Source organism: Lithobates pipiens, unplaced genomic scaffold, assembly GCF_037356315.1.
Source record: "Lithobates pipiens isolate NorthernLeopardFrog02 unplaced genomic scaffold, aLitPip1_a1.2 Scaffold_18, whole genome shotgun sequence".
Taxonomy (NCBI): Eukaryota; Metazoa; Chordata; class Amphibia; order Anura; family Ranidae; genus Lithobates; species Lithobates pipiens.
This window is the reverse complement of record NW_027507758.1, coordinates 482,156,221-482,183,555: the sequence shown is the minus strand read 5'-3', so window position 1 is coordinate 482,183,555 and position 27,335 is coordinate 482,156,221. Positions and strand designations below refer to the sequence as shown.

Genomic DNA, 27,335 nt, shown 5'->3' with positions numbered 1-27,335 from the left:
GTCCCCCGACCTGCAGTTTGGAGACCACTGCTCTAGGCAAACAGGGTGGTAGAATACTGAGGAAAAGGAAAGTATGGGGGCAGGCATTAGTGTGAATCTGCAGGGCAAAGCACAGTTTCACTTAACCATATCAAATGATTAAACACAATAAACTTGCACATTTTATGAAGCTGGGAGCATTTATTTCTCTATTATCAGGTATCATTCAATGCATAATTTGTGAATGTACAATTTTCTGAGTATAGCTAGTAAAGGAATTATCAACAGGTTACACAGGTGTGAATGGATGCAGCAGTATTTGTGCACAAACAGATACATATAGAAAATGATTTGTACTTGCTATGTCCTGTCTGTAACAAAAAATGAATACATTTGCATCAAGTGCAACATATTTTAGAAGAATAATATTGTAGAAGAATTTGTAATTTTGTTTGTGCTTAGATAGAATGGGGTACGCTTGTGCCTCTTATATAACATGTTGCAGTTGATTCACATGTATCAATGTTTTTGTTCAATAAATTTTGTTATATATGTAAGATTTAATTAGGCTGGGTTCACATTGCAGCACGCAGCCGCTCACAGCAGAAGTCCGGTGCCCGTTCACCATTTCAGGTCTGATTTCAGGCTGAATTCGGACCTGAAATGGACCAAAAGACACACAGGGCTCCTCTGCAATTCCCACTGGAGCCGCTGTGGAGATGTGTGAACCGGTTCCATAGAAAGACGGTCACAATCTCCTGCTATGCGAATTAAATGTGGGTTTCGCAATAGTGTGAACCCAGCCTGACAGTTGAGCACTACTGAACCAAGCAAGTACCACAATTATTGTTGTTCTGTTAAAGCATTATTAATTTGCTCTTTGTCATGCTAAATGTTTTGTTACGCACCATAATTTTTCTATTTGATGTACAACTGCTACTGAGTTAATACACTTTTGTCTATACAGTGCATTGAAAAAGTATTGATACCCCTTGAAATTTTCCACATTTTGTCATGGTACAACCAAAAATGTAAATGTATTTTAATGGGATTTTATGTGATAGACCAACACAAAGTGGCACATAATTGTGAAGTGGAAGGAAAATGTTAAATGGTTTTCAAAAATGTTATACAAATAAATATTTAAAAAGTGTGGCGTGCATTTGTATTCAACCCACCTGAGTCAATACATTGTAGAACCACCTTTCCCTATAATTAAAGCTGCAAATCTTATGGGAATGTCTCTACCAGCTTTGCACATCTAGAGTGACATTTTTGCCCATTCTTCTTTGCAAAATAGGTCAAGTTCTGTCAGATTGGAAATGATTGTGATTTTAAAGTCTTGCCATAGTTTCTGAATTGGATTTAGGTCTGGACTTTTAACACATGATGAATATGCTTTGATCTAAACCATTCCATTAAAGCTCTGGCTGTATGTTTACGGTCATTGTCCTGCTAGAAGGTGAGCCTCTACCCCAGTCTCAAGTCTTTTTACAGACTCTAAAAAGTTTTATTTTAAGATTGCCCTGTATTTGGCTCCATCCATCTTCCCATCAACTCTGACCAGCTTCCCTGTCCCTGCTGAAAAAAAAATGATCCCCACAACATGATGCTGCCACCACCATGTTTCACGGTGGGGATTGTGTGTTCAGGGTAATGTTTAGTTCTCCGCCACACATAGCGTTTTTGCTTTAAGGCCAAAAAGTTCAATTTTGGTCTCATCTGATCTGACCAGAGCACCTTCTTCCACATTTGCTGTGTCTCCCACATGGCTTCTTATGGCTTTCTTCTTGCTGCTCTTCCATAAAGGCCAGATTTGTGGAGTGCACGACTAATAGTTGTCCTGTTAACAGATTCTCCCACCTGAGCTGTGGATCTTTGTAACTCCTCCAAAGTTACAGTTGGCCTCTTCTGTGATTAATTCTCTCCTTGCCTGGCCTGTCAGTTTAGGGGGACGGGCGTGTCTTGGTTGGTTTGCAGTTGTGCCATATTCTTTCCATTTTCGGATGATTGATTGAACAGTGCTCCATGGGATGTTCAAAGCTTGGGATATTTTTTTTTAAAACCTAACCCTGCTTTAAACCTCTCCACAACTTTATGCCTGGTCTGTCTGGTGTGTTCCTTGGCCTTCATGATGCTGTTTGTTTACTAAGGTTCTATAACAAGCCTCTGAGGGCTTCGTAGAACAACTGTATTTATACTGAAATTGAATTACACACAGGTGGACTCTGTTTACTAATTAGGTCTTCTGAAGGCAATTGGTTCCCCTAGATTTTAGTTAGGGGTATCAGAATAAAGGGGCTGCATACAAATGCACACCACTCTTTTCATATATTTATTTGTTAAATAAATTTGAAAACCATTTATCATTTTCCTTCCACCTCACAATTATGTGCCTTACATTTACCTTTTTGGTTGTAACATAACAAAATGTGGAACATTTCAAGGGGTATGAATACTTTTTCAAGGCTTTTTCAAGACTTTTTAAATGTTATCATAGTGTCAGTCTGTTTTGCTGTAAGTTTCTCAGAAAATATAATCTGAGAGACTCTGTACTTGACATCCACAAAGGTTATTGCAGGGGACTTCCAGGCCCTGGCTAATACCATTTTGACTTTACCAGGTGATTGGATTTCTCTTTCTTTTTTTGTAGCACCAAAATTTTAAAATGGCCCAAAATGCATCCCTGGGAATTACAGACCAGTTAGCCTAACATCAATAGTATGCAAGCTCTTGGAAGGGATGATAAGGGACTATATACAAGATTTTAGTAACAAAAACGGTATCATTAGCAATAATCAGCATGGATTCATGAAGATTCTTTCTTGCCAAACCAATCTACTAACCTTCTATGAAGAAGTGAGTTGCCATCTAGATAAAGGAAGGCCCGTAGACGTGGTGTATCTGGATTTTGCAAAAACATTTGACACAGTTCCCCATAAATGTTTACTGTACAAAATAAGGTCCGTTGGCATGTACCATAGGGTGAGTACATGGATTGAAAACTGGCTACAAGGGCGAGTTCAGAGGGTGGTGATAAATGGGGAGTACTCAGAATGGTCAGGGTGGGTAGTGAGGTTCCCCAGGGTTCTGTGCTGGGACCAGTTCTATTTATTTTGTTCATAAACAACCTGGAGGATAGGGTAAATAGTTCAATCTCTGTATTTGCCGACGATACTAAGCTAAGCAGGGCAATAACTTCTCCGCAGGATGTGAAAACCTTACAAAAAAGATTTGAACAACTTAATGGGGTGGGCAACTAAATGCACATGAGATTTAATGTTGAAAATGTAAAATAATGCATTTGGGTGGCAAAAATATGAATGCCAACTATACACTGGGGGGAGAACCTCTGGGGCAATCTAGGATGGAAAAGGACCTGGATGTCCTAGTAGATGATAGGCTCAGCAGCGGTATGCAATGCCAAGCTGCTGCTAAAAAAGAAAACAGAATATTGGCATGCATTGAAAAGGGGATCAATTCCAGAGATAAAACGATAATTCTCCCGCTCTACGAGACTCTGGTCCGGCCGCACCTAGTGTATGCTGTCCAGTTCTGGGCACCGGTCCTCAGCAAGGATATACTGGAAATGGAGAAAGTACAAAGAAGGGCAACCAAGCTAATAAAGGGTCTGGAGGATATTAGTTCTGAGGAAAGGTTACGAGCACTGAACGTATTCTCTCTGAGACACTTTAGAGAGGATATGATTTCAATTTATAAATACCGTATTGGTGCCCCCACAATAGGGATAAAACTTTTTCACAGAAGGGAGTTTAACAAGACACGTGGCCACTCATTAAATTTAGAAGAAAAAAGGTTTAACCTTAAACTACGTAGAGGGTTCTTTACTGTAAGAGCAGCAAAGATGTGGAATTCCCTTCCACGGGCGGTGGTCTCAGCGGGGAGCATCCATAGTTTCAAAAAACGATTAGATAAGCACCTGAATGACTGCGACATGCAGGGATATACAATGCAATACTGACATATAATCTCACACATAGGTTGGACTTGATGGACATGTGTCTTTTTTCAACCTCACCTACTATGTAACTTTCCTTGGGATATGGGTAATTGGATTAAATTGGGTATTGGTGCAAGCTTCAGCCCTCCTGAATATTCACATTAACCTGATATCGATCCAGCAATGAGCACGTGAGCCGAGGCCACAGAGCAGGTAAGTACGACATGTTTGTTATTTTAAGAAAAAAAAAAATAGGCTTTACAATCACTTCCATCCGCAAATAGGCTGCGGCACAAGAGATCCTCCAAAAGGAGCAAGTACAGACGGAGAAGGATTCGGTACTTCGCCTATACAGCCAGCACATGAGCCAAGCTGTTGGCTGCAGTGGCCCAAATCTGGTTCCAAGTTTCCAGTGGGATAATTGCCCCTAGGTAGGTTTACACTATGACACATAGGGAGAGCGATTGGTCTGAGTTGGTACTAAAATTAAAGTGTATACTTTTGAAAGCAAACTGTTCAAAAACTGTAAGCAAAGGCAAGTCTGACAAGCTACGTGTTATGAATTGGAGAAGGTGCGGACAACTAAACCCAAGAACAAAAATGTAATATATTGCAGCTGACCAGTCTATTGATGTGGTGGCTTCATTAGTTTTAATTTTTTGGGCTAAAGAACATTTTTAGCAGATACAGAAAATACCTGTTGATCTTGCCAGAAATTGATACTGTATGATCTTTCTTTTGTAAACTATTACAAATCTTATCACTCCACATGTAATGGAGATGAACGAAAAAGACATGTTGGAAATTCAGCCTGGACAAAATCCATGTCTCCCTTCACAGATGCAACGGAGGAATGTAGCCACACATGGACGGGAAGGAAGTGTTTTTTTCCCCACAAAATTACCAGTGAAAATAAAAGGAGAAAATCTTGTAATACGAAAGCAGCCACTTCATCTAAAGACTGGTAAGCTGAACAATGCTACATTTTTGTTTTGATGTTTAGGTATACTTTAAAGGGGTTGTAAAGTCAGAAGTTTTTTTTATCTTAACCACTTGCCGACCGCCGCACGCCGATGTACGTCATCAGAATGGCACGGGCAGGCATAAGCACATACATGTACGTCCTTTGCCTCCCGCGGGTCGGGGGCCCGATCGGGCCCCCGCCCGGTGCCTGCGGCGGTCGGTTTTCGTTCGGGAGCGATCCCGGACGAGGGGACGGCCATTCATTCATGGCCACCCCCTCGCGATCGCTCCCGACGAATGGAAATCCCCGGTGACATCACTTCCTCTCCTGTAATGTAAACACAGGAGAGGAAGTGATGTATTCTCTCCTCCGTGTCGGTATTTTTCGTTCCGACACGGAGGAGAGCGGATCAGTGAGTTGCACCAACACATCCCACACACAGTAGAACATGCCAGGCACACTCACACCCCCCCTTTACCCCCCGATCACCCCCCCAATTACCCCTGCCCCCCAGTCACAGTGACACCAATGTCATTTTTTTTTTTTTTTTTTTTTTTTTTGCATTGGTGTCATTTGTGACTGTAATAACTGTTAGGGCAGTTAGGGTTAGCCCCCTTTAGTTCTAATGTACCCCCCTAACCCCCCCAATAAAGGTTTAACCCCGTGATCACCCCCCGTCGCCAGTGTCACTAAGGCTGGGTTCACATTGCAGCGGTTTATGAGAACGAATGTGATTCGCACCGCACTGCAGTGCAAATCACATCCGATCTCTGTGCGATTCGAGTTCAGCCATTCGCCGCACCCGCCACACCCGCCGCACCCGCCGCAAATTCGCACGGGACCCTTTTTTTGGCCCGCAGCAGAATCGGATCGCATGGGTGTTCACACCATGCGATCCGAGTTTGCAGATCGCACTGCGATATGCGAACTGATCTGGGGGTGTCAGTAACATTTCACTGACACTCCCAGCAGTTCGCATAGGGCAGTGTGAACTGCCGCCGGGAGGCATGCGATGCGGGAACCCGCCGCGGATTCGCGGCGTTTCCGCATCGCTCCAGTGTGAACCCAGCCTAATAAGCGATCATTTTTCTGATCGCCGTATTAGTGTCACAGGTGACGCTAGTTAGGCAGGTAGGTATTTAGGTTCGCCGCAGCTTTTTATAGCGCTAGGGACCCCCATATACTACCGCATAAAGCCCCCTGATTGCCCCCTAGTTAACCCTTTCACCAGTGATCACCATATAACTGTTACAGGTGACGCTGGTTGGTTAGTTATTTTTTTATAGTTTCAGGGCACCCGCCATTTATTACCTAATAAAGGTTTAACCCCCTGATCACCCGGCAGGTGTCATTTGTGACTAATAACTGTTAGGGCAGTTAGGGTTAGCCCCCTTTAGTTCTAAGGTACCCCCCTAACCCCCCCAATAAAGGTTTAACCCCGTGATCACCCCCCGTCGCCAGTGTCACTAAGGCTGGGTTCACATTGCAGCGGTTTATGAGAACGGATGTGATTCGCACCGCACTGCAGTGCAAATCACATCCGATCTCTGTGCGATTCGAGTTCAGCTATACAGATAGTATGGCTGAATTCGTGTCGCACCCGCCGCAAACTCGCACGGGACCCTTTTTTTGGTCCGCAGCAGAATCGGATCGCATGGGTGTTCACACCATGCGATCCAAGTTTGCAGATCGCACTGCGATATGCGAACTGATCTGGGGGTGTCATTAACATTTCACTGACACTCCCAGCAGTTCGCATAGGGCAGTGTGAACTGCCGCCGGGAGGCATGCGATGCGGGAACCCGCCGCGCATTCGTGGCGTTCCCGCATCGCTCCAGTGTGAACCCAGCCTAATAAGCGATCGTTTTTCTGATCGCTGTATTAGTGTCACAGGTGACGCTAGTTAGGCAGGTAGGTATTTAGGTTCGCCGCAGCTTTTTATAGCGCCAGGGACCCCCATATACTACCGCATAAAGCCCCCTGATTGCCCCCTAGTTAACCCTTTCACCAGTGATCACCATATAACTGTTACAGGTGACGCTGGTTGGTTAGTTATTTTTTTATAGTTTCAGGGCACCCGCCATTTATTACCTAGTCTCACTAGTGTACCCCTAAATTTAGGGGTGTCTACTTTCTAAAATGGGGTCATTTGGGGGGGGGGGGGTTTGTGCCATCTTGGCATTTTATGGCCTTCAAAACTGTAACGCCCTTAGAAAGCCTGAAGGCGGTGCTTGGTTTTTGGGGCCCCGTACGCGGCTAGGCTCCCAAAAAGTCCCACATATGTGGTATCCCCGTACTCAGGAGAAGCAGCAGAATTTATTTTGGGGTGTCATTTCACATATGCCCATGGCATGCGTGAGCAATATATCATTTAGTGACAACTTTGTGAAAAAAAAAAAAGTTTGTAATTTTCCCGCAACTTGTGGCAAAATATAAAATATTCCATGGACTCAACATGCCTCTCAGCAAATAGCTTGGGGTGTCTACTTTCTAAAATGGGGTCATTTGTGGGGGTTTTGTGCCATCTTGGCATTTTATGGCCTTCAAAACTGTAATAGGTAGTGAGAAGTGAACTCAAAAAATTACGCCCTTAGAAAGCCTGAAGGCGGTGCTTGGTTTTCGGGGCCCCGTACGCGGCTAGGCTCCCAAAAAGTCCCACATATGTGGTATCCCCGTACTCAGGAGAAGCAGCAGAATTTATTTTGGGGTGTCATTTCACATATGCCCATGGCATGCATGAGCAATATATCATTTAGTGACAACTTTGTGAAAAAAAAAAAAAAAAAAAAAAAGTTTGTAATTTTCCCGCAACTTGTGGCAAAATATAAAATATTCCATGGACTCAACATGCCTCTCAGCAAATAGCTTGGGGTGTCTACTTTCTAAAATGGGGTCATTTGTGGGGGTTTTGTGCCATCTTGGCATTTTATGGCCTTCAAAACTGTAATAGGTAGTGAGGCGTGAAATCAAAAATTGACGCCCTTAGAAAGCCTGAAGGCGGTGCTTGGTTTTCGGGGCCCTGTACGCGGCTAGGCTCCCAAAAAGTCCCACATATGTGGTATCCCCGTACTCAGGAGAAGCAGCAGAATTTATTTTGGGGTGTCATTTCACATACGCCCATAGCATGTGTGAGCAATATATCATTTAGTGACAACTTTGTGTAAAAAAAAAAAAAAAATTTTTTTTTTGTCATTATTCAATCGCTTGAGGCAAAAAAATAAAATATTCAATGGGCTCAACATGCCTCTTATCAATTTCCTTAGGGGGTCTACTTTCCAAAATGGGGTCATTTGGGGGGGTTTTGTACTGCCCTGTCATTTTAGCACCTCAAGAAATGAGATAGGCAGTCGTAAACTAAAAGCTGCGTAAATTCCAGAAAACGTACCTTAGTTTGTAGATGTGACAACTTTTGCGCAAACCAATAAATATACAATTATTGACTTTTTTTTTACCAAAGACATGTGGCTGAATACATTTTGGCCTAAATGTATGACTAAAATTGAGTTTATTGGATTTTTCTAATAACAAAAAGTAGAAAATATCATTTTTTTTCAAAATTTGCGGTCTTTTTACGTTTATATCGCAAAAAATAAAAATCGCAGAGGCAATCAAATACCATCAAAAGAAAGCTCTATTTGTGGGAAGAAAAGGACGCAAATTTTGTTTGGGTACAACATTGCATGACCGCGCAATTACCAGTTAAAGCAGCGCAGTGCCAAAGTGTAAAAAGACCTCTGGTCATTTACCAGCAAAATGGTCCGGTCTGAAAGTGGTTAATGCATTTTATGCATTAAGATAAAGAAACTTCTGTGTGCAGCAGCCTCCCTCATACTTGCCTGAGCCCCATCTCTGTCCAGCGAACTCCACGAGTGTCTCCATTGTCCGGGACTCTCCCTTCTGATTGGCTGAGACACAGAAGCAGCGCCATTGGTTCTCGCTGCTGTCAATCAAAGTCAGTTAGCCAATTGGGAGAGAAAGGGATTCGGTACCAGTCCACAGCTCCATGTCTGAATGGACACACAGAGCTGCAGTTTGGCAAATCCACTGCACAGAGCAGGTAAGGATAACATGTTTGTTATTTTTATAGCAAAAAAAAAAAAGAGACTTTACAATCGCTTTCATTTAAAGGGATTGGAATATATCCTCTGATCTGGGTTTATGAGTATCACAGATTCCATGAGGAAGTGCTGTATTAGACATAGATGGGTACTAAACTAGGTTTTAAGAACTGATGAAATAGTGTAGCCTGGGAATAACAGAGGATTACCCAAAATGGACATCAGAGGAAGGTGTGGTGGGATTATGTTATGAATGGACTTCAGTCAATTCCATAACCTCAGTGTGTGTTTGACATGTATCAGTTTTCAGTTTTAATAATATTTATTATTTTTTTAAAAAAGTGTACAAAACACTGCAGGATAGACACGTAAGTACAAAGTTCCCGCTAACATGTAAAAAAAAAAAAAAAAAAAACGAAACCAATGCCTCATATAGAGAGAATTAGGTTATAAGACACATTTCTTAATTTTAATTGTGTGCGGTAACAGATAAGTCAGCTTAGATAACATCAAATATTTGGACAGAGGCATCCAACATCCATATAGAAACATAGAATCCGCAATCAGTATGTTTAAAGGATTAGGCCCCTTTCACACGGGACGGATCAGTAATGATCCGCCCCGTGATGATCCGCTCGCTCAGCGGGGATCGCTCCGTTGTCCCCGCTGAGCTGGCTGCGGACAGGGCGGTCTCCGCACACTGTGCGGGGACCGCCCTGTCAGCTCTCCGCTCTCCTCTATGGGGATCGGATGAGCACGGACCGTCTGTCCGTGTTCATCCGATCCGCTCTGCAGACGGATAGAAAATAGTATTTTCCTCCGTCTGCAGAATCGGACAGTAGCGGAGGCGGACGAAATCGGGTGTCTGCGGACACCCGTTATCCCATAGGGATGAATGTATGCCCGTATTTCATCCGCAAATGGATGGATGAAATACGGACATATCGTCCGCATGTGTGAAAGGGGCCTTATTCTCAGTTCAATATGACACTGTTAAGTAACTCAAACTTGCCCATATTAGGCAATCTGAAAAGACATCCTGTGAGGGGGTGTTCCACCCACTGCCACGTCCCACTTCAAGAGCTAGGTGCTATCTGCCATGGGACACCACACCAGGCAGCATCAGTGCCCATTAGTGCAATCTATCAGTGCTGCCTAGCAGTGCTTCCTCAGCAGGACTCTGAGCTTTTGATCATTCAACTGCTGCACTTAACAATTCCCGCAGTGCACACACAGGAGGAGAGGGGCAGGAGAAGAAGATCTGATCTTTCCTCTCCCATCCGAGGGAAGGAGGGAGGGAAAACTATCAGTGCAGGCTCTGAGCTGTATGAGAGAGACGCTCTCAGCTCAGAGTCCTGCTGAGGAGGCACTGCTAGCCGGTACTGATAGTAGGCATTGATGAGGACTGATAGGTGGCACTGATAGGCAGCACAAATTCCTGTGCAAAAATTTCAACTCTGTCATGCAAGATAGGTCATTCTTACGTTGTAGAGAAGTTTTAAAGTGAGAGATTTGTGAGTAGCGATAAAGTTCTGTCGGGTAGCTGGTATTTCTCTTGCAATAATTGTACAGGCAATAGACTATTTGGCAGAAACCATGAATCGGACCGTGACAAAAGTACAGTTAATCACACTAGTTTAATTATAATAAAAAGGTAAACAGAGTAAGCATAGTCAATACATAACCAGAGTTCAGTAACCAGATCAGGTAGTCAGTCAATGCCAATGTCAGAGAGCCAGAGATCAACGTAGTACAGCAAGCAGGATCAGGAGCCAGAAGGGACGTCAGCCGAGCAAGTCTTCAACAGGAACGTAGGAGAAAGTCTTTGAGATGTGAGCAAAGGTGAAGGCAGAAACAAAGTGAGCTGGACGGCTTTAAGTAGGCAGGACTAACGAGCAGATCAACAACATCTGAGTCACTGTGGAGAGATAGGAGCTGGCAATTGGCTGACGGCTGAGCTGCCAGCTCAGAGAAGGAAGGACTGAGCCCAGCCCTGACACTATTACCCTTATATACATATCTGCAATTCCCCCCAAAAAATGAATTTTGCCACCAGTTAAATACAGAGAGTGTGAGACCAGGGGTGAACTGTAGGTTGAGATATAATGGAGCTAGGGTGGTATGGGCAGATTTAAGTTTTATGTGAAGCATGCACAGTCTGTCCCATAAGCCCATTGAGAAAGATAAGACATATATCATTTTTTTTTTTTTACACACTATTGCACACTTACCATAAATTAAATGGGGCTCAAATGTTTTTATACAATGTTGCTACAAACAGTGTATCTCCATTATGTTCTAGCACAGGGGTAGGGAACCTTTTGAGCACAGTGTACCGAAAATGTTTTCAAAGAATTTGAGTGTGCCGATTTTTCTAACAAAAAAATTTCAACTTCACACTCTCAACCACGAAAAGGATTTTTTAATAAAGTAAATGCTGTAAACTACTTTAGTAGTAAGAAATAACATCCTGCACTCTCCGCCTCAGATCAGCCCCAATCCCTGCAATTCCACATCTCAGATTAGCCCCAATTCATGCACCTTAGCACCACAGATCACTGTACCCCCCTGCTCATCTTCCCCATCGCTGTACCCCCCCTGCTCATCTGCTCCACCACTGTACCACCCTGCTCATCTGCCCGACCATTGTACCCCCTGCTTATCTGCCCCACCATTGTACCCCCTGCTTATCTGCCCCACCATTGTACCCCCTGCTTATCTGCCCCACCACTGTAACCCCCTGCATATCCGCCCCACCACTGTACATCTGCCCCACCACTGTACCCCCCTGCTCATCTTCTCCACCACTGTAACCCCCCTGCTCATCTGCCCCACCACTGTAACCTCCTGTACATCTGCCTCACCACTGTACCACCCTGCTCATCTGCCCCGCCAATGTACCCCCTTTCTCATCTGCCCCACCAATGTAACGCCGTTCTCATCTGCCCCACCACTGTAACCCCCTGCCCATTTGCCCTACCACTGTAACCCCCTGCACATCTGCTCCACCACTGTACCCCCTCATCTGTCCCACCACTGTACACCCCTGCCCATCTGCCCCACCAATGTACCCCCTTTCTCATCTGCCCCACCAATGTACTCCCTTTCTCATCTGCCCCACTGCTGTAACTCCCTGCAAATCTGCCCCACCACTGTACTACCCTGCACATCTGCCCCACCTCTGTACCCCCCGGCTCATCTGTCCCACCACTGTACATCTGCTCCACCACGGTACCACCCTGCTCTACTGTCCCACCAATCGAACCCCCTTCTCATCTGTCCCACCACTGTAACCCCCTGCTTTTCTGTCCCACCACTGAACCCCCTTCTCATCCCTCCCACCACTGTACCTCCTGCACATCTGCCCCACCACTGTACCCCCTTGCTCTTCTTCACCAATGCTCCCCCTTTCTCATCTGCCCCACCACTGTACCTCCCTGCACATCTGCTCCACCACTGAACCATCTTCTCATCTGCCCTAACAGTGAACTTATCTGCTCATCTGCCCCACCACTGTAACCTCCTTTCTCATCTGCCCCCTGACTGTACCTCCTGCACATATGTCCCACCTCTGTACCTCCTGCTCTTCTGCCCCACCACTGTAACCCCCTGCTCATGTGTTCCACTGATGTCCCTCTTTTCTCCTCTGCACATCTGCCCCACCGCTGTAACCTCCTGCTCACCAATGTACCTTCTTTCTCCTCTGCCCCAAAACGGAACCCCCCTGCTCATCTTTCCCACCACTGTAACCCCCTTCTCATCTGGCCCAACCCTGAAACCCCTTTCTCATCTGCCCCACCAATGTACCCCCCTTTCTCATCTGGCCCACCACTGTAACCTCCTGCACATCTGCCCCACCACTGTACTACGCTGAAAATATGCCCCACCTCTGTACCCCAGGCTCATCTGTCCCAACACTTTAACCCCCTGTACATCTGCCCACCACTGTACCACCCTGCTCTTCTGTCCCACCACTGTACCACCCTGCTCTTCTGTCCCACCACTGTAACCCCCTGCTCTTCTGCCCCACCACTGTAAACCCCTGCTCATGTGTTCCACCAATGCACCTCCTTTCTCCTCTGCACATCTGCCCCACCTATGTACACCCTGCTCCTCTGCCCCACTGCTGTAACCTCCTGCTCATCTGTCCCACCAATGTACCTGCTTTCTCCTCTACCCCAACACTGAACCCCCTGCTGTATCCCGATGCTCTTCTGTCTCAGTACTGAATCACCTTCTCATTTGTCCTAACACTGAACCCATCTGCTCATCTGCCGAACCACTGTAATCTGCTTTCTCATCTGCTCCACCAATGTGCCCCCTGCACACCTGTCTCACCTCTGTACCCCCTGCTCTTCTGCTCCAACTCTGTTCCCCCTGCTCTCCTGTCCCACCACTGTTCCCCCTGTTCTCCTGCCTCACCACTGTTCCCCCTGCTCTTCTGCCCCACCAATACACCTCCTTTCACGTCTGCCCCACTGCTTTACCCCCTGCTTTTCTGACACAACACTGAACCACCTTGCTCATCTGGCCCATCACTGTACCCCCCTGCTCTTCTATCCCACTGCTGAACCCCCTTCTCATCACTTTCACCACTGTACCTTCCTGCACATCTGCCCCAAAGCTGTACCCTCCTGCTCTTCTGTTCCACCTCTAAACTCTCCTTATCTATGATATGCGTGATATGCAGAGTGGTGAAAGGAAGCAGAGATGAGACACATCTACCTGTCCTGGCACACTCATCCTGCTGAGCCGTCTCTCGCATCCAACCCACGTGCTTGTATGTGATGCATATTATGTATGTGATGTCACATACAAGCATCTGGAATGGATACACAATGATGAGCTGAGGTCAGGGGCATTTTCTGTTGACTCTCATAATTTGATCCCCTGCAGCTGAGAAAAAGTGGTTGGGTGTGATTTGCGCTGAATGCCGGCTGTGGCTTAAAAGGGACACAGAATGTTGGGGTTCAGTATTAAGTGATACAAAGGTTCAAGAATAATTTCAACAAAGTTCCCAGAAGCTCAACATTAATTGCACAAACTGTCACCTAATTGTGGTTTTCTCAATCACAGTGAAATCCCTTCTTTCTGGGATTGGTAGTGGCAACCAAGAGAGTCATCTTCCTCCAGATGGTGGGCGGGGCTAGCAGGACTGTGATTGGCTTTAGCTGTGGCCAAGACAGTCCTCCTCCTCCTGAAAACAGGGACCTCTCCCCTAGCAGAACTGAACCCAATCTCTTCCCCACCACAAAAGCTGACCATCGCAGCTACAGCAAAGTTAGAGAACCAAACAATGTTTCCCATATTTTACAATGTGTGGGGGCGCAGTGCCTCCCCCTGGTGTGGGGAATTCTGAAATTGGAATGCATTAGTGGCTCACTGACACTTCCCTGCGTTGCTCTGCTCATGGGGAGGGAGTCGAGTGCCGACAAAAGAGGCTTTGCGTGCCGCTTGGGGCACCAGTGCCAGAGGTTGCCTACCCCTGTTCTAGCATAGCTATTCTCTGTGTTTAGAATTGATATTGCTAACAAATCTATTTTGATTCATGCAATTGTAGCATTGTCCTGTTTTTAAAACTCCATTTACACATATGCATGTTGCTTTTGAGCCTTTCTGCAGTGCTTTTTGCTGTGCTTCCGGCTTTTTCGGACACGTATTTTTGATGTGTTTTGGGCTTTTGATTATTTTTTGTCCTTTTATTTGGCCAATATGTTGCAAAACGCATAACACACTAGCTAAAAAGGCACTACATGCTTTTCTGCAGCATCTCCATTGAAGTCTATTAAACCAACGTGTTTAAAAAAGTCCCTGACCCTTTCCAAAAATGCAGAGGCACAAAAATGCATTGATGTGAACATGTTCCATAGGAACCCAAGTTAAAAAAAATGTTCTGCATTTCTGCAAAAAGCATGAAAAGACGCATTGGTGTGAATGGAGCCCAAGGCAAATTTTCTTCCCCAAAAAAGCAAGAAAATCGCAGTAAATCTAGTGTGAGGGGTTAGCTCGGCAGCAGGTGTGTGTGACCCCCTGAATGGGTTCACAACACAAAGTCAGGCACAGCAGACAGCGGTGTAGGTTCAAAAAACAAAAGATCCGGTTTATTTAGGCTACATGCAGTGATACATATAACAGCCAAACAAAATAAAACAAGAAAATAAATCCTGGTCAGCTTGACCTCTAACTACACACGTAGACTCCCTGTCTAACAACTGGGTGCAGCCTTGTGCTGCCCCAGTCCCTGTCTCTATTGTAGGGGTTTGCCACACAGGCGTTAACTCACCGCACAGAACAGATCTCAGACTCCCCAGTCTATACACACAAAACTGGTTCCAGGATGGAGCATCTCCCTAAGCATGCTGGGGTTTTTTGTAGAGGTCTTAATGAGCCCACTTACTTCAGCTGGGCTCATTAACTCTTCCCCTCTAATTGTAAAAGTCTGCATAAAGCCTGAATCTAGGACACACATATTTACCATCCTGGATACAACCAGGTGACTTTACCTGCCTGCTGCCACATACCCCCCCCCCTCGTTTCAACCTTGGGGTTGTAACACCAGCAGTCAGACATGCATGTATCCGAGACAAAGCATCCACATTCCCCATTTTAACACCAGGGCGATGCTTAACTGTAAAGTTAAATTCCTGTAGGGCCAGGAACCACCTATTTACCCTTCTATTGGTCTCCTTGTTCTGAGCCATCCACTTTAAAGGAGCGTGATCAGTCACCAGGTCAAAGTGCCTACCTAGCAGATAGTACCGAAGGGAATCTAGAGCCCACTTCACTGCTAAACATTCCTTCTCAATTGTGGAGTAATTTACCTCATGGGACTTTAACTTCCTGCTGAGGTAAACGACTGGGTGCTCTTCCCCGTTCCAGACCTGGGATAACACTGCTCCTAACCCAACGTCTGATGCATCAGTTTGTACAACAAAGTCCTTAGAGAAGTCTGAGTACAATACTGGCTGGCTACATAAGGCTGTTTTTAAGGACTGAAATGCTTCCTCAGCCTCTGGGGACCATTTAACCATAACCGACTCTTTCCCTTTTGTCAGGTTGGTGAGGGGCACAGCCTGAGAAGCAAAATGGGGAATGAATCGTCGATAATAGCCAGCGATTCCCAGAAAGGCTCGTACCTGTTTCTTGCTGTTGGGACGTGGCCAACTCTGTATGGCCTCGACTTTATTGACTTGGGGTTTTATCACCCCCCTCCCAATAGTGTACCCAAGATATTTGGCCTCCTCCTGTCCAATGGTACACTTCTTTGGATTGGCCGTAAACCCAGCTTCCCGGATAGAGTCTAGGACTGCTTGTACTTTTGGCAAATGTGAGACCCAGTCTGTGCTATGGATAATCACATCATCCAGGTAAGCTGCAGCATATTTCTGATGGGGCCTCAGAATCTTATCCATTTTCCGCTGGAATGTTGCCGGTGCATTCTGTAACCCAAACGGCATTCTCTTATATTGGAATGCCCCATCTGGGGTTACAAACGCAGTTTTCTCCTTGGCCGACTCGGCCAGGGGAATTTGCCAATACCCTTTGGTGAGATCAAGAGTTGTCATATATCGGGCTGTTCCCAGCCGGTCAATCAACTCATCTATACGCGGCATGGGGTAGGTGTCAAATTTTGTAACTTTATTTAATTGTCGAAAATCGTTACAAAACCGCCAGCTCCCATCAGGTTTGGGCACTAGTACGATAGGACTGGACCAGTCACTCTGGGACTCCTCTATCACACCCAATTCCAACATACTTTGAACCTCCCCACGTATTGCCTCCCGTCGGGCCTCTGGTATTCTATAAGGTTTTAGTTTTACCCTTTCTCCTGGCGGGGTGATAATGTCATGCTCTACGCCAGATGTTTGTCCCGGAAGCTCAGAGAAAATCTCTTTGTTACGGAGTACAAACTCTTTAACCTCCTGTTGTTGGGGTTTCGATAAGGTGTCTGCTATTCCAACCTCAGGAACTAAGCAATCAGGCTGTACTTGTGACAAAGTCTCTGCGACTAGGGATTCCCTATCCCTCCAGGCTTTCAGCAGATTGACGTGATAGATCTGCTCCGGCTTTCGCCTTCCTGGCTGTCTAACCCTGTAGTTCACCTCACTAATTTTTTCAATTACTTCATATGGACCTTTCCATTTGGCCAGAAATTTGCTTTCAACCGTAGGGACTAGCACCAAGACCCTATCCCCCGGGGAAAAAGTACGTGTCTTGGCCCCACGGTTGTACACTCTCTGCGCTTGGGTTAAATGTTCCTTTACAATTGGCATTACCTGTGCAATTCTATCTTGCATCAGGGCAACATGCTCAATCACACTCCTGTGAGGAGAACTCTCATTTTCCCAAGTTTCCTTGGCGATATCCAGCAGCCCTCTTGGGTGTCTCCCATAGAGCAACTCGAAGGGTGAGAAACCCGTAGAGGATTGGGGTACCTCCCTAATGGCAAACATCAGATAGGGTATTAGACAATCCCAATTCTTTCCATCTCTATCCACCACCTTCTTTAACATTTGTTTTAGGGTTTTGTTGAATCTTTCAACCAACCCATCTGTTTGGGGGTGATACACAGATGTACGCAATTGCTTCACTTTGTACAACTTGCATAATTCTTTCATAACCCGGGACATAAAGGGTGTACCTTGGTCCGTAAGCAGTTCCTTACAAATACCCACGCGGCTAAAAACAAGAGATAGCTCTTTGGCTATGGTTTTGGCCGAGGTATTTCGAAGAGGAATTGCTTCCGGATAACGGGTGGCATAGTCCAATATAACCAAAATGTACTGATGCCCCCTAGCGGACTTCATTATCGGACCTACCAAATCCATTGCGATCCTTTCAAAGGGGACCTCAATGATAGGAAGAGGTACCAGCGGGTTACGGAAATGTGGCATAGGTGCCGACTTCTGACACACAGGGCAGGAGGAACAATAATTTTCTGTTTCCTTCATGACCCCAGGCCAATAGAATCTCTGCAGTACCCTCTCTCTGGTTTTTTCGGTCCCCAGATGACCTCCCAGAATGTGCCCATGGGCCAATTCTAACACCAACTTCCTGTAAGGTTTGGGCACCACAAGTTGCTCAATGGTTTCTTCTGCCCTTTGAGCCACTCGATACAGCAGGTCCCTTTCCACAGTGAAGTACGGGTAAGTGCAAGTCTTATCTGGGTTCACTAACTCGCCATCTATTTTCACCACATTTTCCCGTGCCTTTATTAGGGTGGGGTCTTTTAACTGTTCTGTGGCAAAATTTTCCCTGTGAACCTCAAGGTCCGAAAACTCCACAGACGGCATGTTTTCAACCGAGGATGTTGGCTCCTCCCCAGTTTCTCGAGTTTCCCCCGCCAATACCGACAAGGGAAATTCAGGAGAGTCCTCACCACTCCCAGAGGAATTCTGGTCATCTTCCTGGTCTATAGGGGCACCAGTGGGGGGCTCAGGACAATCCCAGAGTTCCCAGAATTTTGGAAAATCCCTTCCCACAATAGCATCATGTGGTAAGTGAGACACTAACCCCACCTGATGAGAGAGGTTACCTTTGGGGGTCTCAAAAAACACTGAAGTTACAGGATACTCTCGGGTGTCCCCATGTACACAAATAACAGCCACCCTGTTCTTCCCAGAGACCTCTGTAGTAACTAATTCAGCTTTTATCAATGTTACCAGGCTACCTGAATCTAGCAACACATCAACATGCCTACCATTAATACACATTTTACATAAATGTCTCTCAGGTCCCCGAATGGCAGTGCATGCAACTGTCGCAAACAGCGACTGACGTCTCTCCCTTATAAAGTCACATTGCATAGGCTCATCCACAACTGGGCAATTGGCTGCAATATGTCCCTCTTGCCGGCAGCGGTAGCAAATAATCTTTTTCGCTGCTTCTTGCAGCATGGGCTTCCTGGGCTGCTCCCGCCAGACCTTAGGTAGAACTCCCACCCTCTCACTCTCTCCACCCTCACCCCTTGGAGTCATCTTACCCGTCACTGGGGATGATCTGGTCTTAGGGGGGAAAGTCCGTGAGTCCCTGGAAGAGGTGGTCAGGTTCTCTGTAGCCAAGTACCTCTCAACCAGATCCACAAGTTTATCTGCATTTTCTGGGTCTCCATGGCTTACCCATTTTTGGATGGCAGTAGGAAGAGCTCTCAGGAAACGATCCATAACCACACGTTCCACAATGTTTGGTGCAGTCAAAGTCTCTGGCTGCAGCCACTTCCTGCTCAGGTGAATGAGATCATACATTTGAGACCTGGGAGGTTTTCCAACCTGAAAAGTCCAGTTATGCACACGCTGAGCCCGGACGGCCAGGGTGACACCCAGCCGTGCCAATATTTCTGCTTTTAGCACCACATAGTCTTTTGCTTGGTCAGGCTCTAGGTCATAATAAGCTTTCTGCGATTCCCCAGTTAACAGAGGGGCCACCAGTCCAGCCCATTGCTCCTTAGGCCACTTTTCCCTTTCAGCAGTCCTTTCAAATGTGGTCAAAAACACCTCCGGATCATCCTCTCCAGTCATTTTTGTCAGTAAACGGCTCACACCAAAGGATGCGGTATTATTGTAACCACTTGCTTCATTGGTCTGCGGACGTTGCTGTATTAACGTCTCTATTTTCTGTTGGAAATTCTGCTCTTGCTTCTGCAACAGGTCTATGAAGCGGGCTTCAGATCGCTGCTGGGCTTGTTGCTGAGCTTCCAAACTCTGCTGGTGAGCCTAATGCTGATTTTCCAAACTCTGCTGCAAAGTTGCATTTATCTGCTGCTGGGCTGCAAGGCTCTTTTGTATACCTGCATTTGTTTGCTGCTGATTTGCAATTGCTTGTTGCTGGTTTGCATTTGCTAGAGCCAGCTGTCTCAGTATCTCCTCCATGCTGGCCTTAACAAAAAAAAAAGTGCCAAAATTCTCCACCAACTGTGAGGGGTTAGCTCGGCAGCGGGTGTGTGTGACCCCCTGGATGGGTTCACAACACAAAGTCAGGCACAGCAGACAGCGGTGTAGGTTCAAAAAACAAAAGATCCGGTTTATTTAGGCTACATGCAGTGATACATATAACAGCCAAACAAAATAAAACAAGAAAATAAATCCTGGTCAGCTTGACCTCTAACTACACACGTAGACTCCCTGTCTAACAACTGGGTGCAGCCTTGTGCTGCCCCAGTCCCTGTCTCTATTGTAGGGGTTTGCCACACAGGCGTTAACTCACCGCACAGAACAGATCTCAGACTCCCCAGTCTATACACACAAAACTGGTTCCAGGATGGAGCATCTCCCTAAGCATGCTGGGGTTTTTTGTAGAGGTCTTAATGAGCCCACTTACTTCAGCTGGGCTCATTAACTCTTCCCCTCTAATTGTAAAAGTCTGCATAAAGCCTGAATCTAGGACACACATATTCACCATCCTGGATACAACCAGGTGACTTTACCTGCCTGCTGCCACACTAGGTTAACATCTATGTGGGCTGCACTTGATGCATTTTTCAGGCACACTTTGCATTTTTAATGCTCTTTAAACACACTGTAAACACAGTTAAGCTGGTTGCTAAAGAGCAGGCCGGGTCATTATGATGAGTTATTAGCTGTTAGGCAGGCTAACAAAAAGGGAGATCGTGTTTTTTATTTTTAGCGGGTCAGTGGTGGCGGACTAAGAAGACATCAGCGGAGAGGCTTCCAAATTCCAATAAGCCCCCTGCCCACAGACTCCTACAACCACCGCCCAGGGTTGTCTGGAAGAGGCCATTGTCCCCAGGTTGAGGTCATGTGGCCTTGTATTGTTCAGGAGGGGGGGGGGGCGCTTACTCATCCCCTTCCTTTCCTGACTTGCTGAGCTGCATGTTTGAATAAGAGTCTGGTATGGATTTTATGGGGGAACACATGCCTTTTTTTTTTTTGCCATGGGGGTGTCCTCTCCAAATCCATACCAGACCTGAAAGGCCTGGTAAGGACCTTGGGGAGGACCCCACGCCGTTTAAAAAAAAAAATAAAAATGTATTTTTTTTGCTGTTAATTCTTTTGTTTACAAGGCCGCATGCACTTTTTGTTGGCAATTATTTTGCATACCAGGCCGCATGCCCTCAACATGGGGGGGGGGGGGGAATGGTGCAGAGCCCCCCGCCCCAAAGCACCTTCCCCCATGTTGATGGGGACAAGGCTCTTTTCCCCAGAACCCTGGCCACTGGTTGTCTGCACTGACAGCTGAATGAAATAAACAAAACATTGCCAGCAAAACCCCCCCCCCCCCCCATTATGAGGGCATGAGGCCTGGTATGGTTCAGAAGGGGGGGCGGCACACGCTCATCCCCTCCCTTTCCTGACCTGCCGGGCTGAATGCTTGGATAAGGGTCAGGTATGGATTTTTTTTGGGGGGGGGGGGGGGGGGCCACGTAGTTTTTTTTTTTTTTTTTTTTTTTTTTTTACATTTAACTGTCAGAGGATAACCCTGCTGACTCATCAGTTGTTAAGGATGTGGTGGCCAGCCCGCTCCTTAGCAACCAGCAATGTACAGGGTGTTTACAGTGTGTTTGAAGAGAAAAGGAAACGCAAAATGCATGACCTGTAGGTACAATGAATAAATAAATAAAACATATATAGTTTAGGAGATATTCCCCCTCCATGCAGCCGCTTCTTGCTGGAACCGAGGGCGTCATCGGGGCTCTGGACACTCACAGCACCAGAGCCCATGAACCCAGAAGAAACACAAAGGGAACACATCAGCCCTCTCAGAGGTGACCAGGTGCCGCTGCGGGGGCTTCGTTCTAAAGTATTTGATAAAGTGCAATGCATACTAGCAAATTATGCCATTGTCTTGCAGTTTTGTTTTTTTCCCCAGCAGTTTAATACTAATTTAAAGGAGAAGTCGTTTGGCTGGACTTCTATGGATCACAGGAGTGCAGCTCGTTTTGCATTCCTGTGACCCATTTGCAGCAGAGGGCAGCCTGAAGTCCACTCTGCTGACGTCACGGATTGACGTCAGCAGACTGACTGACACCCGGCTCAGCCTCTCAGCGAGCTGCTGAGAGCCTGAGCTCGCCGCCCCTGCTCCCTCCACAGCCCAGTGCTCCAATGAGCGTTGAGGGAGCAGAGCAGAGAGCTCTGAAAACCGAGTGATCAGCATTGGACTGATGCTGCATCCACCTAGCTAAGTATGAATCTGAAAAAGAAAAACTTCTCTTTTAAAGCGCAACATTTTTATTTATTTTTTAAAACCTGTAAGGCAAAAGGCATAATGAGCTAGTATGCAACGCATACTAGCTGATTATGAAATACTTAACTTAGACTGAGGCGTCAGCAGCTGATCCCAGTCACCGCCAAGGGAGCTGACATTTATCCTTGGTGTGGCTTCCGAGTTCGCAACTTCGGCACTGTAAGTGGCCGGATCCGCGATTTCTTCACTCCCACGCATGCACGCGGGAGACTTCTTTCCAGCAAGGTCCGGTAGCGTCTGCCAGACCTTCACAGTGCATGTGCCGCTGATGTCAGCAGCTGCATGCAAAGTGAATATCTCCTAGGAGATATTCATTTTACCTACTGGTAAGCCTTATTCTAGGCTTACATGTAGGTAAAAATACAAAAAAAGGGTATACAATAACTTTACGTATATGCAAGTTATTGGCCATGAAAAAAAAGGGTATGGGGGCCCCGGTACTGCTCTGGGACACATGTATCAATGCAAATTTTTTTCTTTAAAAAAATATTGTTTTTACAGGAGCAGTAATTTTAATGATGCTTAAGATAAAACAATAAAATTTAAAAATGTATTTAAATTACATTGTACCCCTACCCATTCACCAAAAAAGTGTCAAAAATAAATAAAAGCAGTTTTTGACGATTCCGTTTGGTTCATGCTGGGTCGGTGACACCACATGGGGGTGGTGCGACCAGGTAATGTCGCCCAGTGGCCCTGCTCCTTACCTATTTAAGAACTGTCAAACAGCGGAGCAGGCAGTTGGCAGTTAGCCTTCGTCGCAGGCGCAGCTTTTTTTTGGGGTCCAGCGGTAGTTTTGCCCAATCAGGGCTTGGACTGCACTATGATGCGTGTAGTGTATTGTGGGGCGCTCGGTGGAGCGAACATCTTGCCAAGCACCCCGCAAATTCAGCCGTTTGCCAAACGGTTGATGTTCGGGCAAATCCGCTCGCCCAACAATCACTACCTTAATGCATATATTTGTAAGTACTGTTCTGATGTGTCTACAGCCACTGCATATTTTCAGCCTGATTTTTAAAACTGCTGCCAGCAGGGTGTATGCACCACCTGTGACTCATAGACACCGAAATATGCTCTTTTTTTTTTTTTATGCTTTTAGGCCTTGTTCACATGAACCTAATTAAATTTACCTTCGTGTAAGACTGCATTCACACTTGTGCGACTTGTCCTGCAACTTTGGACACCTAAAGCAGCATGATAAGTCACATCATATGTATTTCAATGTAAGTTGTTCAAATCTATGCAACCTTAAAAATGTTCCTGCATTACTTTCATACGACTTGAGTGCCACAGACAATGCAAACTCTGAAGAGTTGAAACTCCCATCTTAATGTTATCAGTACGACAGTTGTGCAAAAGTCAAAACCAAAGTCACATCCAAGTCGCACCCATCCAAAGTAGCATCAAAGTTGCACTGTAAAGTCGTGATGAAAATCAAACGCACAAGTGTGAATGGAGCCTTAGGCTCCATGCACACTGAAGCTCAAAAAAGCTTTTTCTGGATGCCAGATTGCTGGCAGAAACTGCTGGTTGAAAAACGTGCTTTTAACAGCGTTTTGTACTAGCGTTTATGGGTGTTTTCAATAAAAATACACAGAGGACACTCCAAAAATCCCACAGTGCATTCCAAACTCCCACAATGCATTGAAAAAATAGAATAATTAATGTGTGTTTATGAGCGTTTATGAGCGTTTATCGGTGTTTGACGTTTTTTGGCGGTGAAAAACGTCACTTTGAACGCGAATTTCTGGCGTTCAGAAAAAAGCCCATAAACTCCACTGCTCATTAAAGAGGAAGTAAACCCTGATGAGTTTACTTCCTCTTTCATTCCCTGCAAAGGCAAAGCATAATGGACTACTATGCATCGCATAGTAGTCCATTATTGTCACTTACCTGACACAGGAGCCAGTGATGTCACCGCTGTCCCCTGTAGTCCGGCGCATCCATCTTCTCGGTGGGGTCTCGCTGCTCCGCCGCTGTCATTCGGCGAAGCCACGATGACGTCACTCCCGCGCATGCGCACGGGAGCTGACACGCGCGGCATCTTCGTCGTTGACGAGGCCGCGCTCAGTGCGCCTGCATGCCGCTGTCTACGGCGCATGCGCCATAGACAGCAGTGCCTGTCTTTCGGCAAATATCTCCTAAACCGTGTAGATTTAGGAGATATTTCTTGGACCTACAGGTAAGCCTTAATCTAGGCTTACCTGTACGTCAAAGTGTGTTGTAAGGGTTTACAACCACTTTAAAGCTAAAAAACTTACATGTGTGCATGGACACATAGGCTAACACAGAGTGGAGTTTATGGGCTTTTAAAAAAAACACCCAAACTCCAATAAACTGCAGTTTATGAGCTCCAGTGTGCATGGAGCCTAAGACCCCTTTCACACCACACCGCCCATTGCATCCGTGATAAAATGCCACTATTTTTAGCGGCGTTTTACTGCCGGATTTGCGGCGCATTTCGGCCGCTAGCGGTGCGCTTTTACCTCCCGCTAGCGGCCGCGAAAGGGTTAAAACCGCTGGCAATACGCTGCAATAGCGGTGTTTTGCCAGCGGTATTACAGCGCTGCCCCATTGATTTCAATGGGGAGCAGTGGTGGAGGAGCGGTAAACACACCGCTCCTTCACCGCTCCAAAGAAGCTGCTGGCAGGACTTTTTTCTGGCGTCCTGCCAGCGCACCGCTGTAGTGTGAAAGCCCTCGGGGCTTTCACACTACACACAATGGTGCAGCTTCTTTAGGGCGGATTGCAGGCGCTATTTCTAACACTATAGCGCCTGCAAAACGCCCTGGTGTGAAAGGGGTGTAAGGGTTGCGTTTTTTGCCAGCACAAAATGCACAGGTGCGTCCCCTTGCAGACAGCTTTATTCATGTTAATTGGAATGCAGCAGCTGTGAACTGTGTCCAGGCAACCACTGTGTCCCAATTTACATGAATAGGACACCTGCATGTGGATGCACAGGAACAATGTTCACCCCTTGCAGGCAAATAGACATGTGCGATTAGTTTCCGTAAATTCGTACATTCGGGAGGATACGAATTGCTATGCTTCTGAATTTTGTACGAAATTTCGTTTACGAATTTCGGATTCAAATTCCGTTACAACGGAAATGTGACTGGTGTTTTGTTGACCAATCAGAGGTTTTCTTCTGCTGCTGAGTGAGGGTTGGGAAAAATACCTTTTTTAATATGGGAGTGGGAGACTGGTACTGGTAGTCAATGGGAGATTCAGAATCGTTAATTACGATTATTTGTTATGATGAAGTTAAAAACCCAGGAAGTCAGCAGAGAACAGGGATGGTGCGAGCCCCTCATAATGAGCACAGCACAGGGGATGGTGGGAGCCCCTCATAATGATAAAATCAACATAACAGACCGTAATTGTTACGAAAAGTTAACGAACCTTAGGAAAATTTGTATTTCGTACAAATCCAAATTGAATTTCGGACACGAATTACAAAATACGAATTAACGGCTAATAAGAAACGTAATGAAACAAAACAAATTTATTGACGGCGCACATGTCTACAGGCTAAACACAACCATCACTTGAAAGTATTATACCCAATCTTTGGCCTATTGCAGACTTTATTCCATGTGACGGTCCAGAAAGACTGGCTCTCTTGCATTGCCCTATTGCCCTTGCTTTTACCCCCGCCGCCCCCCCCCCCCATTCGACCTCAAAGCGGCACTGGTTTGGTTTCTTTACCACACCACCCCCTGTAGTAAATGTTTATTTTAACCTTTATCATCACTTTTTAACTAGAGACTGTCATTCGCAATCCTCCTTGTCTGCCGTGGGGGGAATGTTGTCGGGCCCTGTCGCTAATTGGTTTCGTCCAAACGGGTGAGTGTGTCTCTGCTATCTTAACACCTGATTGTAATATGTTGTCAAAATGTAATTATGCTTTGTCTAAATGTATTACTTGTTTCATAGACCACTCCTCCTGAAGAAGCGTTTTTTTTACCGCAAAACCGGTAGAGAAAATAATTTATACTCCACTCCAATAGAAGCTCTACGGGGAACCAACCAGTAGTCAGTTTCTTGTGATGTTTTTTTTAATAGTTCTGTATGTCTGTTCTTTTTTGATTTGTATTAAAGTTTGAATTTTTATCATAACCATTTGGTCATTGTATCAGTATCGAGATAGTCCATTAACCACTATAGGTGGTCATGTGTATTGGCCAGCGTCCGCAACTGCCGCCACATTTCCACCAACCCAATTTCTCATATTTCAATTTGGATGATGGTACTTTTTTATTATATATTATTTATTAATATATGAGGACATACTCAAATTTGTCATTGCTCTATACCAGGCCTCTTTGCACCCCAGCAGAAATTGGCCTCATAACTTTTTATTTCTGCCAAGCGGACCATCGCCCAGGCCTGGAAGACCCCAGCTGTTACCTTCCAGAGGGTGAAAATCAGAATTACCGTGTTGATGGTTAATGAGCAGATGTCTAGTATATTGAGGGACTTGCATGCAAGATTTCTGAAAATCTGGGAATTGTGGATAAGTTATTCTTTCCCATCACTACCCCCGACTAGCAATGGTTGACTTTAACCACTTGCCTACCAGGCACTTACACCCTCTTCCTGCCCAGGCCATTTTTCAGCTTTCAGCTCTGTCGTACTTTGAATGACAATTGAGTGGACATGCTACACTGTACCCAAACAATTTTTTTAATAATTTTCTTCACACAAATAGCATTTTCTTTTGGTGGTATTTAATCACTGCTGGGTTTTTTATTTTTTACAAAAAAAAAAAAGACCAAAAATTGTGAAAAAAATAAAAACTTTTTTTTCTGTCAGTAAATTCTGTAACTAAGTAATTTTTCACCTTCACTGATGTGCGCTGATGAGGTGGCACCTATGGGCACTGATAGGCTCAACTGGTGGGCATTGAGGAGGTGGCACTTAAGGGCACTGATGAGGTGGTACTAATATGCTGCACTTATGGGCACTGATAGGCCACACTGGTGGGCATTTATAGGCGGTACATATGGGCACTGATGGGCGACACTGATGGGCATTGATGGACAGCAGTGATGGGCAGCACTGATAGGTGGCACTGACTGCCAGCACTGACTGGCATGTCTAATGGGCACTGATTGGTGGCACTTGTAGGCAGTGGTGGGTATTGTATGCTGCCATTGGTGGGCACTGTATT

At 45.7% G+C, this 27,335-nt stretch overlaps 1 long non-coding RNA gene across 1 annotated transcript in view; it reads left to right on the top strand.

Moving 5' to 3' along the window:
- LOC143988680 (uncharacterized) overlaps positions 1-26,281 on the top strand; it is a 79,389-nt gene extending 53,108 nt beyond the window's left edge. Inside the window, exons 3-5 of the long non-coding RNA XR_013276893.1 lie at positions 4,781-4,904; positions 25,928-26,008; positions 26,099-26,281. This is a non-coding gene — a long non-coding RNA (uncharacterized LOC143988680). The remainder of the gene's footprint in view (positions 1-4,780; positions 4,905-25,927; positions 26,009-26,098) is intronic.
- The last annotated feature ends 1,054 nt before the right edge of the window (positions 26,282-27,335 follow it).